This window comes from Pseudophryne corroboree, chromosome 9 (assembly GCF_028390025.1).
Source record: "Pseudophryne corroboree isolate aPseCor3 chromosome 9, aPseCor3.hap2, whole genome shotgun sequence".
Lineage (NCBI taxonomy): Eukaryota > Metazoa > Chordata > Amphibia > Anura > Myobatrachidae > Pseudophryne > Pseudophryne corroboree.
The window spans coordinates 146910704-146927348 of record NC_086452.1 but is presented as its reverse complement, the minus strand read 5'-3'; positions in this window follow the sequence as shown (position 1 = coordinate 146927348).

Genomic DNA, 16645 nt, shown 5'->3' with positions numbered 1-16645 from the left:
TAATAGTATACTTAGTGGATGACGAGTGACGACACAGAGGTAGGTACAGCAGTGGCCTACCGTACTGCTATATATAGTATACTGGTGGACACTGTGTCAGCAAACTGCAAAACTAAAATGCACCACAGGTTTAGAATGTAGATGGATAATAGTATACTTAATGGATGACGAGTGACGACACAGAGGTAGGTACAGCAGTGGCCTACCGTACTGCTATATATAGTATACTGGTGGACACTGTGTCAGCAAACTGCAAAACTAAAATGCACCACAGGTTTAGAATGTAGATGGATAATAGTATACTTAATGGATGACGAGTGACGACACAGAGGTAGGTACAGCAGTGGCCTACCGTACTGCTATATATAGTATACTGGTGGACACTGTGTCAGCAAACTGCAAAACTAAAATGCACCACATGTTTAGAATGTAGATGGATAATAGTATACTTAATGGATGACAAGTGATGACACAGAGGTAGGTACAGCAGTGGCCTACCGTACTGCTATATATAGTATACTGGTGGACACTGTGTCAGCAAACTGCAAAACTAAAATGCCCCACATGTTTAGAATGTAGATGGATAATAGTATACTTAATGGATGACGAGTGACGACACAGAGGTAGGTACAGCAGTGGCCTACCGTACTGCTATATATAGTATACTGGTGGACACTGTGTCAGCAAACTGCAAAACTAAAATGCCCCACAGGTTTAGAATGTAGATGGATAATAGTATACTTCATGGATGACGAGTGACGACACAGAGGTAGGTACAGCAGTGGCCTACCGTACTGCTATATATAGTATACTGGTGGACACTGTCAGCAAACTGCAAAACTAAAATGCACCACAGGTTTAGAATGTAGATGGATAATAGTATACTTAATGGATGACGAGTGACGACACAGAGGTAGGTACAGCAGTGGCCTACCGTACTGCTATATATAGTATACTGGGGGACACTGTGTCAGCAAACTGCAAAACTAAAATGCACCAAAGGTTTAGAATGTAGATGGATAATAGTATACTTAATGGATGACGAGTGACGACACATAGGTAGGTACAGCAGTGGCCTACCGTACTGCTATATATAGTATACTGGTGGACACTGTGTCAGCAAACTGCAAAACTAAAATGCACCACAGGTATAGAATGTAGATGGATAATAGTATACTTAGTGGATGACGAGTGACGACACAGAGGTAGGTACAGCAGTGGCCTACCGTACTGCTATATATAGTATACTGGTGGACACTGTGTCAGCAAACTGCAAAACTAAAATGCACCACAGGTTTAGAATGTAGATGGATAATAGTATACTTAATGGATGACGAGTGACGACACAGAGGTAGGTACAGCAGTGGCCTACCGTACTGCTATATATAGTATACTGGTGGACACTGTGTCAGCAAACTGCAAAACTAAAATGCACCACAGGTTTAGAATGTAGATGGATAATAGTATACTTAATGGATGACGAGTGACGACACAGAGGTAGGTACAGCAGTGGCCTACCGTACTGCTATATATAGTATACTGGTGGACACTGTATCAGCAAACTGCAAAACTAAAATGCACCACAGGTTTAGAATGTAGATGGATAATAGTATACTTAATGGATGACGAGTGATGACACAGAGGTAGGTACAGCAGTGGCCTACCGTACTGCTATATATAGTATACTTGTGGACACTGTGTCAGCAACCTGCAAAACTAAAATGCACCACAGGTTTAGAATGTAGATGGATAATAGTATACTTAATGGATGACGAGTGACGACACAGAGGTAGGTACAGCAGTGGCCTACCGTACTGCTATATATAGTATACTGGGGGACACTGTGTCAGCAAACTGCAAAACTAAAATGCACCAAAGGTTTAGAATGTAGATGGATAATAGTATACTTAATGGATGACGAGTGACGACACAGAGGTAGGTACAGCAGTGGCCTACCGTACTGCTATATATAGTATACTGGTGGACACTGTGTCAGCAAACTGCAAAACTAAAATGCACAACAGGTATAGAATGTAGATGGATAATAGTATACTTAATGGATGACGAGTGACGACACAGAGGTAGGTACAGCAGTGGCCTACCGTACTGCTATATATAGTATACTGGTGGACACTGTGTCAGCAAACTGCAAAACTAAAATGCACCACAGGTTTAGAATGTAGATGGATAATAGCACACTTAATGGATGACGAGTGACGACACAGAGGTAGGTACAGCAGTGGCCTACCGTACTGCTATATATAGTATACTGGTGGACACTGTGTCAGCAAACTGCAAAACTAAAATGCACCACAGGTTTAGAATGTAGATGGATAATAGTATACTTAATGGATGACGAGTGACGACACAGATGTAGGTACAGCAGTGGCCTACCGTACTGCTATATATAGTATACTGGTGGACACTGTGTCAGCAAACTGCAAAACTAAAATGCACCAAAGGTTTAGAATGTAGATGGATAATAGTATACTTAATGGATGACGAGTGATGACACAGAGGTAGGTACAGCAGTGGCCTACCGTACTGCTATATATAGTATACTGGTGGACACTGTGTCAGCAAACTGCAAAACTAAAATGCACCACAGGTATAGAATGTAGATGGATAGTATACTTAATGGATGACGAGTGACGACACAGAGGTAGGTACAGCAGTGGCCTACCGTACTGCTATATATAGTATACTGGTGGACACTGTGTCAGCAAACTGCAAAACTAAAATGCACCACAGGTATAGAATGTAGATGGATAGTATACTTAATGGATGACGAGTGACGACACAGAGGTAGGTACAGCAGTGGCCTACCGTACTGCTATATATAGTATACTGGTGGACACTGTGTCAGCAAACTGCAAAACTAAAATGCACCACAGGTTTAGAATGTAGATGGATAATAGTATACTTAATGGATGACGAGTGACGACACAGAGGTAGGTACAGCAGTGGCCTACCGTACTGCTATATATAGTATACTGGTGGACACTGTGTCAGCAAACTGCAAAACTAAAATGCACCACAGGTATAGAATGTAGATGGATAGTATACTTAATGGATGACGACACAGAGGTAGATACAGCAGTGCACTCTGCACTGTACTCCTCCTATATAATAATAACATTAATTATACTGGTGGTCCCCAGTACCCACAATAAAGCAGCACACTGAGCACAGATATGGAGTGTTTTTCTTCAGGCAGACAACGTATACTGGTGGTCACTGTCAGCAAAACTCTGCACTGTACTCCTGCTATAGCTGCTCCCCAGTCCCCACAATTAAGCAGTGTGAGCACTCAGCACAGATATATTATGCAGCACACTGAGCACAGATATGGTATGGAGCGTTTTTTTCAGGCAGAGAACGGATAAAAACTGGTGGTCACTTATCAGCAAAACTCTGCACTGTACTCCTAACAGCTGCTCCCCAATCCTCCCCACAATTAAGCAAAAGCATTAAACCAATCAACTTTCCTAGTTCTACAATAAACGGAGAGGACGCCAGCCACGTCCTCTCCCTATCATCTCCAATGCATGAGTGAGAAAATGGCGGCGACGCGCAGCTGCTTATATAGAATCCGAATCTCGCGAGAATCCGACAGCGGGATGATGACGTTCGGGCGCGCTCGGGTTAGCCGAGCAAGGCGGGAAGGTTCTAACCTGCCTCGGACCCGTGTAAAAAAGGTGAAGTTCGGGGGGGGGGTTCGGTTTCCGAGAAACCGAACCCACTCATCACTAGTTTTTTTCACATTTTCTTGCCACAAATTCTGAATTTGAATTAGATAGAAATAAACTTATTTGGCACTAATTGACAAAGTATTGTGTAAAATGCCAAGTCAAACTAAAAATTACAAGCCCATATCCACAGATTGCTAACAGCGAAAAAAATGAATTTTATAATTATCCAAAGAATTAAGTTTTTGGCAATGCAAACTAATATAAGCACAGATGCAATGTGTTATCTCAAAAGATGCACAGTTCATTGACTTCACTGTAATCTTTTGAGAATGTCAATATTGGGTTCAAACAGTATATCCATGAAAATATAGCGTAATCGAGCAAAGGACACAGCACAATGTTGTTAAATTGAAATACAAGTGAACAGCAGTTTACTGATAAAGAATAGGTAATTAACAATGTACGTATAACATATATATATATATATATATATATATATATACTTGAATCCATAATCGCCACTCTCCTCTCCTTATTCAGCGTAGCCGGGTGCCCTCAGTAGAATAGATATAGAGAGCATATGGGGCGGCACTCGCAGCGTTGATCAGAAAGAAACAGATGAACTCAAATGTTTTCTCAATGTTTCAATTTCTTTTAGAAATTTTCATCAGGAGTTACATAAGAACATAAGTAAAAACCTTACCTTATATCCCCAACACCCAAGTGCAGAGTTATCATCCCTCTCGTGATCCGGGCGTCTGAGCTGTGCCCGTCGCGCCCTGCATGATGTCACCGTGGGCCCAAGTGTGGTTGCTAAGTGATAATAGTAAAAAATAATAGACATTCACCCTGCTGCTAATTCGTGTGTTACTGAGTATACTAATACAGTTATATCGAAGTAGGCTGGCAATAATAACAACAAATACAGTATTCTAGCTATAAGAATGTGTTCAAACTCAGTTGCTCGTTAAGTCTATTCGGGTAAACTGTCAATTTGTATATCCACTAGAGATGACCCGAATCCGCTCATCTCTAATATCCACCTTGCCTCCTTTTGCAATAGTAATTTGGCTCTATTGCCCCTGCGATGACTTTCAGGGACACTGTCAATCATCCTATACCTAAGGGTGGATAGTCCATGTTTAAAATTCCTAAAGTGTTTTGCAACAGGTTGATCAGTGGGTTTTCCATTAATAGCCACTTGTATGGCACTTTGATGCAGCACCATTCTCTCTTTAAATTTCCTTACAGTCTTTCTAAAAGAAATTGAAACATTGAGAAAACATTTGAGTTCATCTGTTTCTTTCTGATCAATGCTGCGAGTGCCGCCCCATATGCTCTGTATATCTATTCTACTGAGGGCACCCGGCTACGCTGAATAAGGAGAGGAGAATGTCGATTATGGATCGAAGTGTATACGCATTATTTGCACTTTAAAGCACCCCTGCATATTTTCCAGAAGTCTTCAAACTCTAGCACGGAGCATTTTTTATAATACAGCACTTTAAGCACATCAGCACTTTGCTTTCAGCACTGCAGCACTTTTGTGATGGAACCGACAGCATCACTAACACAACCTGATGAATTGGGACTTGGCAATATTGATCTCCCACTTGGGCATACTTTTACCTTTTCAGATGTTGACATTGAGAGAATTTTATACAAAGAGAACTTTCTAAGTACAGTGGGTGATGAACCAATACAGCAGCTACTGTATATTTGACATTATTATCACTAAAGAAATGTGAGGTGGACTTCTACATGCATGGCATAACCCTTTCAGAGTATTTTAAAGAAAAGAAGATCCCCAGGGGATTCCGCATCCGCAGCTCACCAACTATCGGACGCAACAACAATGATTTCTGCAGAAAATGGGCAGCGATTCTCAACCGTGCCTTTTTTGACTTAATATTGCTGGTGGTAGAGGAAGCCACCAGGGAGTTGGGCATTGTTAGGGAGAAATTGAGAAATTTTGAATAGGCACATTTGCATAAATTCATGGAGGAGGATTGGATAACCAAATTACAAATGCAGGTTGATAAATACCAAAGAGACCTAATCCAATTTAAACGTAACAAATTGGTTACAGTAAATAAGGACTATGAGGATAAAAGAGTATACAGGTGGGCTAACAACCAGCTGGTCACAAGTTTCAATGCCCACAATTTCAAAAGAAAAAAAGGTTTCCATTAGAAACGGACTCATCTGCTGAACAGCTAACCTCCAATAGTGACCTGGATGAGGTACCTTCACATTCAAAAAACTTGGCGGCACGTCCACCGCCCGGTGTAACTACATGGGGCAAAAAGGACAATGCAAAATATCCCATACCAGGTGTGACCGGCAATGTGAGAGGCAGAAAAGGACTGAACTCAAAAAACAAAAATTGATTTATAACTTGTCTAAACGTACACTTACAGTGGATGAGGAGGCAGTCTTAAGACATGGACTAAGCTTTGTGCCAACAAACAACTATAACCCCTTTCAAAGTAAAGTAAACTTATGCAGATTTAATCATCAGTTGCGTCTAAAAGAGTATTTTGGTAACAAAAATACAAAAGAATCTCCACCTATGAAGAATGAGTACAAATCTAAGTCTAAAACTTTTTTTGATCCAGTATCCAATAACACATTTATTAAAAGATTCAATAACATCTTAACAGGAACAATAGAGGATTTACGTACCCTGGAACCTCCTCAGAATAATAACTTATCCACTAAGGAACGCAAAGCGTTAAAGGATCTCTCCTCGTATACGGATATAATAATCCTCCTCGCCGATAAGGGGGGGTGGTATAGTTATTCTTGACATCAAGGACTACATAACTGAAGCTAATAGACAACTTGGGGATACCAATGTTTATAAAAGATTAACAGTGAATCCAACTGATACCTTCAAGGGGGATTCTCAAACGAGCAGAAGAACAGCTCCTAATTACATAACAAATTCAAGCAGCTGTATTAGATGAATTACCTGTAACACCAGTGTTTTATTTAATACCTAAACTCCATAACAACAGTGCCAATCCCCTGGGTAGACCTATTATTTCTGCCTGGGGATCATTGTATTATGAGTTATCAAAATATCTTGATTACCATTTGCAACCAGCAGTTCAGGTTGACCAAACATATTTACAGGATACTACCATGTTTTTGAATTAATTATCTAAACTGACCCATCTGCCATCAGACATATTTCTCTGTACAGTGGATGTGGTCAGTTTATACACCAATATACCACATGCCAGGAGTATAGCGGCTACGAAAAGATTGCTTACTAATGACATCAAATATACAGGTCCAGATGTGTCTTTATTCTTGGAACTATTACAACTGGTTCTGACGCATAATTATTTTATTTGTAATGGTGAATATTTCCTCCAGTTACAAGGTTGTGCGATGGGGGCTTGTGTGGCTCCCACGTACACAAACACATTTATGTTTGAAGTGGAACAAGATCTATTCTTCACAGACAAATGGTATTCCACTACAATTTGTGCCTACAACGCTTCATAGATGATATATTTATTGTGTGGAGCAGAACCAAGAATGAATTTATCAATATGATGGAGCAATTAACCAGCAAGATGAAAATAATACATTCACCTTTAATATCAGCAATACAGAAATCAACTTCCTCGATGTGAGAATTATTTTCAACACAGGAAAATGCTCAACTACCTTGTACACAAAACCGACGGATGGCAATTCATTGCTACAGGCCTCCAGTAATCATCCAGTTCCTCTCAAGAGGGTATTACCATACTCTCAATTCTTGAGAGTGAGAAGAATTTGTGATACGGCAGAAGAGGAGAGACATATGACCATTATGACAGATAAATTCCTACAACGTGGGTATGCTAAATCTGATTTAATAAAGGCTAAAGAAAAAGCGCAAAACATAAGTAGAGAAGTATTACTGCATCAGACCAATAAAAAAGAAAAGAAAAATTACATCATCTGGATTAACCAATTCTCCCCGTTAAGCAGTGAATTCACCAAAACAGCCAAACGACACTGGCCTTTAATTAACAAGGATCGTGATTTACTATTATTAAAGCACAGTAATTTGGTGCCATGTTATACTAGAAGTAAATATTTGCGGGATTGGCTGGTCAAGACGGACATTACAGGACTGTCGGAAGAAAAAGTGTCTGACTTTTTAACCAAGCATCCCGGTAATTACAGATGCCTAGGCTACTTTACTTGTGGCTACCTAGAACAGGGCAATTTGTACCCACATCCACACACTAGAAGGCTAATTAAAATTAACCAAGTGTACACATGCACATCGTCATTTGTTATTTGTTGCATTAGGTGTCCCTGCGGACTTGTATATGTAGGGAAGATCGTAAGGAAATTTAAAGAGAGAATGGCACTGCATCGAAGTGCCATACAAGCGGCTATTAATGGAAAGCCCACTGATCAATCCATTGCAAAACACTTTAGGGATTTTAAACATGGACTATCCACCCTTAGGTATAAGATGATTGACAGTGTCCCTGAAAGTCATCGCGGGGGCAATAGAGCAAAATTACTATTGCAAAAGGAGGCAAGGTGGATATACAAATTGAATACAGTTTACCAAAATGGATCAATGAGCAACTGAGTTTGAACACAATCTTATAGCTAGAATACTGTATTTGTTGTTATTATTGCCAGCCTACTTTGAAATAACTGTATTAGTATACTCGGTAACACACAAATTAGCAGCAGGGTGAATGTCTATTATTGTTTACTATTATCACTTAGCAACCACACTCGGGCCCATGGTGACGTCATGCAGGGCGCGACGGGCGCAGCTCAGATGCCGGGACCACGAGAGGGAGGTGAACTCTGCACTTGGGTGTTGGTGATATAAGGTAAGGTTTTTACTTACGTTCTTGTTGTAACTCCTGATGAAAATTTCTAAAAGAAATTGAAACGTTGAGAAAATATTTGAGTTCATCTGTTTCTTTCTGATCAACACTGCGAGTGCTGCCCCATATGCTCTGTGTATATAAATATATATATATATATATATATATATATACATAAGCAGATCAATATTATGAGAACATACTTAACTAATGTTTAGACTTCAACAATCCCTGACAGGCCTCTTTCTGTCCAAATCAGACAACCAGATTGAAATACATGTATACTGTACACCATCCATAGATGTCAGCTTCAGTTACAAAGGCAAAGATGTGTTGAGCATCACAATCTTTTATCCCCCTGGAGATTAGTGGTGGTGTCTCCCCAAAAATGTATACATATAGCAACCATATGGGTGTGCTTCGTTGGGTCGACAGTAACTAGGTCGACAGTCATTAGGTCGACTGCTATTGGTCAACAGTGACTAGGTCGACACTTGAAATAGGTCGACACTGTCATTGGGTTGACATGGATAAGGTCGACGTGGAAAAAGGTCATCATGAGGATTTTCTTCTTTTTTAAATGTGTAGTTTTCTTTGTGAAGTGACCAGGAACCCCAATTAGTGCACCGTGTCCCCTCGCATGGTGAGCAAAGACAAGGTGCCTCGCTCTGCTACTGATGCGCTCAGCGCAGGTTACTATTCTCAATTGTAGTCCACGTGGATCATAAAGCATGAAAAAGTTAAAATAAAGAAAAAAGTGAATAACTCATGTTGACCTTTTCATGTGCCGACATTTACCATGTCGGCCTATGGATCATGTCGACTTAATGACCATGTCAACCTAACTCATTTCGACCAATAGTGGTCGACCTAATAAGTGTCAACCTAAGTGTTGTCAACCTAAAGACCGGATACCCATCCATACATTGATGCTCTACTTAATTAGTTGTATGGGGCCATATACTAAATATAACATAAAATAATAATTTATTTACAGTACCTGTTCTTAAGGCCACTGTATTATGATTTAAACCCATTAAAAACCCATCTGCGCATGTCAGTCTAAACAGAACCCATGGGAACAGACAAAATGTTCTCTTCACAGTACATACAGTACATTGAGAATCCCAGTCACCACCAAACAGTATACTGAGCATATGGGTGGTATTCAGTAAACTGGTTGTTGGGATCCTGACGCACAGTATACCAGCGCCGGAATTTAGACACCCGGCATACCGACACCTTTTCTCCCACTTGGGGGTCCACGACCCCCCCTGGAGGGAGAATAGATAGCACGGCGCACCACCGTGCCCACATCGTGGCAAGCACAGCGAGCCCATAAGGGGCTAATTTGCGCTCACCCCGCTGTTGGCAAGCCAGCAGTCGGGATCCCGGTGGTGGGATGCTGGGAGCTGGGAGCCAGGAACCCGGCCGCCGGCAACTCATACCACACCCGAGCATATCAGTGACCACCATACTTTATTGACAAGGTCCTAATGATTGCTAAACAGTACAAAAAACATGTTAGTCACACCATACATTACATAGGGCATCCCAATGGCTGACATAGATTACAAAAAGCTTTCCAGTAAACACAGAGAGTCTTGAAGATATATTAAAATCTCCAACCCACCCATGAGATCATGTATTTGACTTGTTAGTATCTTTCCAGCTGTGGTGACACTACAAGTCCCAGTAGATACACCTGATAAGGTATATTTGACTTGCAGACAGCTGGATAGGCACAGGTATTCTCTTTACTCACCCCAGACTTGCAAATCCATAGACTGCTCACTTCTTGATGCTGAGCTCTAGTGAAGCCAGCCTTTAATAAGACAGAGCTGAGACTTCCGGTTCCGGCTATATGGAGTACTGAGCTCTGTCTTGAGCTCCGTCCACCGCTCCCCTACAAATACTATTTTCACGGCTTTTAAAGCCTCGTTTTGGTCCCGGAGCCTCCCGCAGTGCCCCAGCTACCTGATCCGCAGCAGATGGACAAATTCCTGGCCCCGATGACGGCGCACCCTCAGCCGGACCACCAGCAGCAGCCGCAGCCTCCACGTCAGGAGAAGCGGCGTGCTGCAGGGACGATGACGGCGGAATCCGCTGTCGATAGCGCTCCCCCCCTTCACAAAAAGACCGCAGCCGAGGGACTAGCTTCTGGGGGTCAAGTAAGTGCAGGCAATGAAACCCCTGTGACTTACACAGATGTAGTGGCAGCCATTACAGCCACCATGACGCCCCTTCTCTCCAAGGCTGTAGCTGACATCACCAGCCAACTTCAGCACCTCACACACAGAGTCTCTGCAACAGAGCAACAAATCACTATAGTCTCCTACGACGTTGAGGGTCTGCAGCACACAGTGAAACGTCTCACTAATGACAATTACCAGCTATGGAACAAGATTGACGACGTTGAGAACAGATCGCGTCGTAATAACATTAGGCTGGTTGGCCTGCCCGAATCTGTTAAGGGGCCCGCTTTGGCCCACTTTGTCCGCAACATCCTACCCTCGCTCCTAGGCATTGAGGCAGTTTGCCAGGACATGGTTATAGAGAGGGTCCATAGGGTGGGTCCGACACCGACCCCTAACAGGCCGAGACCCCGCGTTACCCTGTTCCGCTGCCTAAATTACTTGCACAAGATGGAGATCTGGTCGGCCTCTCGAAAGGCTAAAACCCTGTCATTGGAAGGACCTAAACTGCACATTTTCCAGGATTATTCTGCAGAACTGTCGCGTGCCAGAAAATCTTTCTCCCCTGTATGCTCTCGACTGGTCGCGGAAGGGCGCAAATTCGGCTTGCTGTATCCTGCTAGACTCCGTATTTATGATGGGACCTCTTTCAAGGACTTCTCCAACTCTCCAGATGCAATGGCATATCTCCAGGAGCTGTCCCAAGCGAAGGGTGCCGACATCACGGATTCCACGGAATAATGCTTTATACCTTTAGCTTTGATATGCTACGCTTTAGCTTTTCAAATGAAGAGCTTTTACAATAGCTCATATTATATCAGTCTGTTTATTGCATTCACAGGTTAATTCTTATGTTATGTATATCTATATACCTTGTGGTATACTGCGAAAGCCTCCTGGGCTCTTTTATACAAAGTTGCACACTGGGGAGCAGGGACGGACCTACCCCTCCCCGCCGGATGTGTTTCTTGTTTACTATACTATTATTATTCAGCTATTACGGAAGTTTGGTGCCAGGCGCTAGCGTCTGGTTGCCCTCTCTCACGTATATTCATACCCCTCTTCCCTTTATCTTTCACTTCATTCTTGTTGTCTTCCTTTACCCTCCTATTCTCTTAAGCACTGCTCTCCACTCTGTGAAATGGTTGGATGTTGCAAAACCACATAATGTGATCACTCTGAAGGCTACCGCCCTCGCCCCTCTATGTATTGAACCACTCTTCCTGTTTCTCCCAGTTTCCTTGAGGGATGCCTGATCTTCGCTACGCTACATGGAATGTTGGAGGTATCAACTCCCCAGCGAAAAGGAGAAAACTCCTGATTTACTTACAGAAAAATGGCGTGGATGTGGCATTCCTACAGGAAACCCACCTGACCCCATCTGAAACCCTGAAATTGGGAATGCTGGGATGGTCTGTGTTGGCATCCTCCTCCTACAACTCCAGAGCCCGTTGTGTAGCTATCCTGGTGCGCCGCTCTCTACCATTCGAAATTCATAATGTCACTGCAGATGATTTAGGTAGATTTGTAGTAGTCTCTGTAGACTTATTAGGTAAAAAATTTACTCTGGCTAATATCTACGCCCCCCCCCTCCTTACTCCAAGTCCTACCTCCGTCAGTTAATTGCCCTTCTGACCCCTTTTATGGGGGATAACCTTATCATTGGAGGGGATTTTAATTTGATCTCTTCTCCACTCCTAGACAAATCTTCGGCACGTGGATCCTCACACTCCAAACTCCCCAAACTAGGCATCCCCTTTCTTTCATCTACTCTACAGGTTATAGACCTCTGGCGAGCCCTAAACCCAACGGAAAGGGAATACACCTGTCTCTCGGCGGCGCATGGCTCTCTCTCCCGCATTGACTACTTCTTCATCTCTCATACTCTCTTCCCTCAAGTCACTCAATGCAACATTGCCCCCATCTCTCTTTCTGATCATGCCCTGGTTACCTTTACTGCCCATTTCCCTGATGACAGGGATTCCACCAAATTGTGTAAATTTCTCACTAGGTTCTGCAAATCTCTTACTTTTAAATCCTTCTTGGAGGCTACTTGGGAAGATTATTGTACCACCAACTCTGAACATATTAAGTCTGACCCTTTTCTGTTCTGGATGTCGGCAAAAGCCGTGCTCAGAGGTGCAATACTATCTTTTACTGCAGCTTCCAACAAGAAATACTCGGCTCAATACTTAACACTCCAAGACACCCTATCCCAGTCTTTTCAGACTTATAAATCTTCCCCCTCCCCAGCCACAAAACATGCATACTTGACATCCAAAACTCATTTTGATGAATTTCTATCGGAAATGGGTGACAGATACCTTTTCTCAGTCCACCACAAATTCCACAGGTTTGGCAACAAATCTGGACGTTTACTCTCCAATTTGCTACGTGGCACATATTCCCCGGCGATCGTTCACCCCCTTCGCACATCACAAGGAACCTTGACCTCCACGAACAAACAGATCGCTCAGATTATGCATAGCTACTACTCACAACTTTATACGTCTAATCAGCCAGCCACTTCTCCACAAACAACAACAGCCCAGCCTACTACCCCTACTTCCCCTTCGCAGCCCACCCACTCTCCCACCCCCCCCAGTGACACACCAACCTCCCCCCTCTTTCTGGGAGGCTCTCCCTTATCCTGCCCTCTCAAAAGAAATGGCCTCTCAACTTCTATCCCCGATCACTCTTACTGAAGTCCGCCTAGCAATTGGGCAATTGAAACCTCATAAAGCCCCAGGCCCTGATGGCTACACTGGGGAGTTTTATAAACTCCTCCAACACAAATTTGATTATATTCTAGTTGAGGTTTTCAATTCCTTGCTGCTAGCGAGGACCCCCCCTCCACATTTCAACTCAGCTATCCTTAAATTACTTCCCAAACCTGGAAGGGATCTATCGCTCCCTGGCTCTTACCGCCCAATATCCTTGCTGAACTTGGACTACAAACTGTTTGCAAAAATTTTAGCCGACCGTCTCAAACTCACGCTCCCCCACACCGTCCACCCTGATCAGACTGGCTTCATCGTCGGCAGGCACTCGGTGGTCAATGTGAGGAAGGTGATAGCAGCGTTGCACTCCTGCCAATCCAATTCATTCCACTCAGGCTCCGCCATCCTCTCCCTAGATGCGGAAAAAGCCTTCGACCTAGTCGAATGGCCACACCTATATACTACCCTACGCCGCTTTGGCTACCCAGAACCCTTTATTCAAGCTATCCGTACTCTTTATTCATCTCCAGCCACCCAAATTTCCTGCAACGGCTTCCTCTCCAACCCCTTCTCTATTGGAAAAGGTACTAGGCAGGGCTGCCCCCTATCCCCTCTTCTATTCGCCATTGCTTTAGAACCTTTAGCTATAGCCCTCAGACTCTCTACTTCCTACACCGGTATATTTGTCGGTTCAACTGAACTTAAGGTCGCCTTATTTGCAGACGACATGCTCTTATTTGTCTCTGATCCACTTTCGTCTATCCCTGAAATTCTGCGCTTGATCTCGGATTTTGGTGCAACGGCGGGCTATAAGATTAATGTTGAAAAATCAGAACTACTTCCTCTGAACGTTTCCCCTTCCTTGCTTTCCACACTCACGCAAACCACCACCTTCACGATTACCCAGTCACATTTCAAATACCTGGGAATCAGTATCCCACGAGATATCTCACGCACTTATGAGTTAAATTTTTCTTCGGTTATTTCCGCTGTCCTCACTAAGCTGGAGGGCTGGGCTACTCTTCCCCTATCTATGTTAGGATGGATTGCAGTTCTTAAATCTGTAATCTTCCCTAAAATCTTTTATGTCATGCAGTCTCTCCCGATTAGCCTCAGGGACTTGGACAACATCAAACTTCGCAGAGCTATGACCCGTTTTATCTGGCAAGGAAAGAAGCCTAAGGTAGCATTTGCGAAGCTGGTGATGGACAAGTCAATGGGAGGGTTTGGTGTCCCGGATTTTTTATACTACTCTCTCACAATCTTCCTTCGATATGCCACCGACTGGCTACTGGGCAGGAGCACTTATACAGACCTAGCCTTAGATACTAATGCCCTTAGTCCATTTTCTCCTGGTGCTCTTCTATACACAAAGAAGGCCTTGATCCCACCCTCAATTATGGAACACCCCTAATTTAGGGACACCTATATTAGCTGGGTGAAAATTCATAAGAAATTAAACCTAGATCATACTGCTTCCACATATATACCTCTTTGGGGAAACCCCTCCTTCCCTCCTTCCCTTCACAACACTTTATTCCTTCAGTGGCGGGAGAGGGGGCTATGCTCCGCTTCCCAAGTTTTCGATCCGGGTGGCCACATTACACAGTTTGAAACGCTGAGAGACAGGTATTCTCTACCCTCTTCCCACTTTTTCATGTATCTGCAATTGAGGCACTACCTTACGTCACTTAATCTTAATCCCTCTCATACGGTCCCCCCCTCCCCACTAGCAAAAATTATGAAACAATGGGAGTCAAAAGCTTACAAAATTAAGCACCTATATTCTCTCCTAGTAAACATTCCCTCCACGCCATATCTCTCAAAACTAGTTACCTCATGGCAATCAGAGGTTTCAAACATTAATTCTTACAAACAATTGCTAGACCACCATCAGCGCACCTTGTCCATACTGAACTCTGCATACCTCCAGGAGGTTCATCTCAAAACCATACATAGGGCATACTTACCACCCTATAACCAGGATGCTGATAACCCCTTAAATTCCAACAAATGCCCTAAATGCAAAGGGGCTAAGGCCTCATTCTACCACTGTCTCTGGAGTTGTACTAGGATCCAGCGCTTTTGGAATAAAATATTGGTATTCATTAATACCAATTTTCACACCTCCTTACGACCTGACCCGCTGGCATGCCTCTGCATAAATTTTTCTGCGTGGAATTCTTCGCCAGGGGTTAAACCGCTATTTCCTATGTTAACCATGCTGTTTACGATTGCAAAAAAAATGATTCTGAAGCACTCGGTTATTAGATCAACCCCCTCCTTATCTGAAGTTTTAAAAGTTATGCTGAAATATATTTATTTTGATCGCAAATCTACTATCCTTACGGGATATACCAGTCTTGCGGGGTTCCACAAAAAATGGAGTCCTTATTTGTCAACACTTGACCCAGATACCCAAGCACAGATAACCTTAGCTTTTGAAAATCCCCTATGGAAGATGTCTAAAGGAATGTCTAAATAATAATATTAAGGGAATATGTTACCCCACTTCCTTTGAATAGCAATTCTCTCCCCTCTTCCACCCCCCTTGGCTGTATGTCCGGTGTAATGCCTCTCTATTTCCATGTCATCCCTCCCTCCATGTTTTCTCCATGTTTTCCTCTTTTTTAAATACTCTTTGATGTGGCCTTCATTCTATGATTATTATTATTGTTTAGTACTGTAACAATTCCTCCGACCACAATGTCCTGGGTTCACGCCTGGTAGGCTTTCTACCCAAGATTTTATAGACAAACTGTCAGTGCTCCCTCTACCCTCCCTCTCCTTCTCCCTTTTCTCTTTTCTCTCCCTTCTATACACCTTACCTAAACTCACTCTCTAAGACTCGACGGTATTTCTTTACTATTTGCCTAAAATTGTTTGAACCACACTTACCTATGTCTATATCTACATGTTGTTACTTTTCGGAAAGATCCAACAATCTGATGCAATGTATGGTTTATTTGTTCTTGTCTTTGATGTCGATTGTACTTCTACATTTATCCTCAAAAAACCCAACAAAATTCAGTTTTGCAAAAAAAAAAAAAAAAAAAGACAGAGCTGTAACAAATGTTCCCTGGCCAGGGTGCAGGAAGAAAATAATATACAGTAAATATGTGAAAAATCTAGTGATGAGCGGATTCGGTTTTTCTCGGTTTTACTCGGTTCTCAAAACA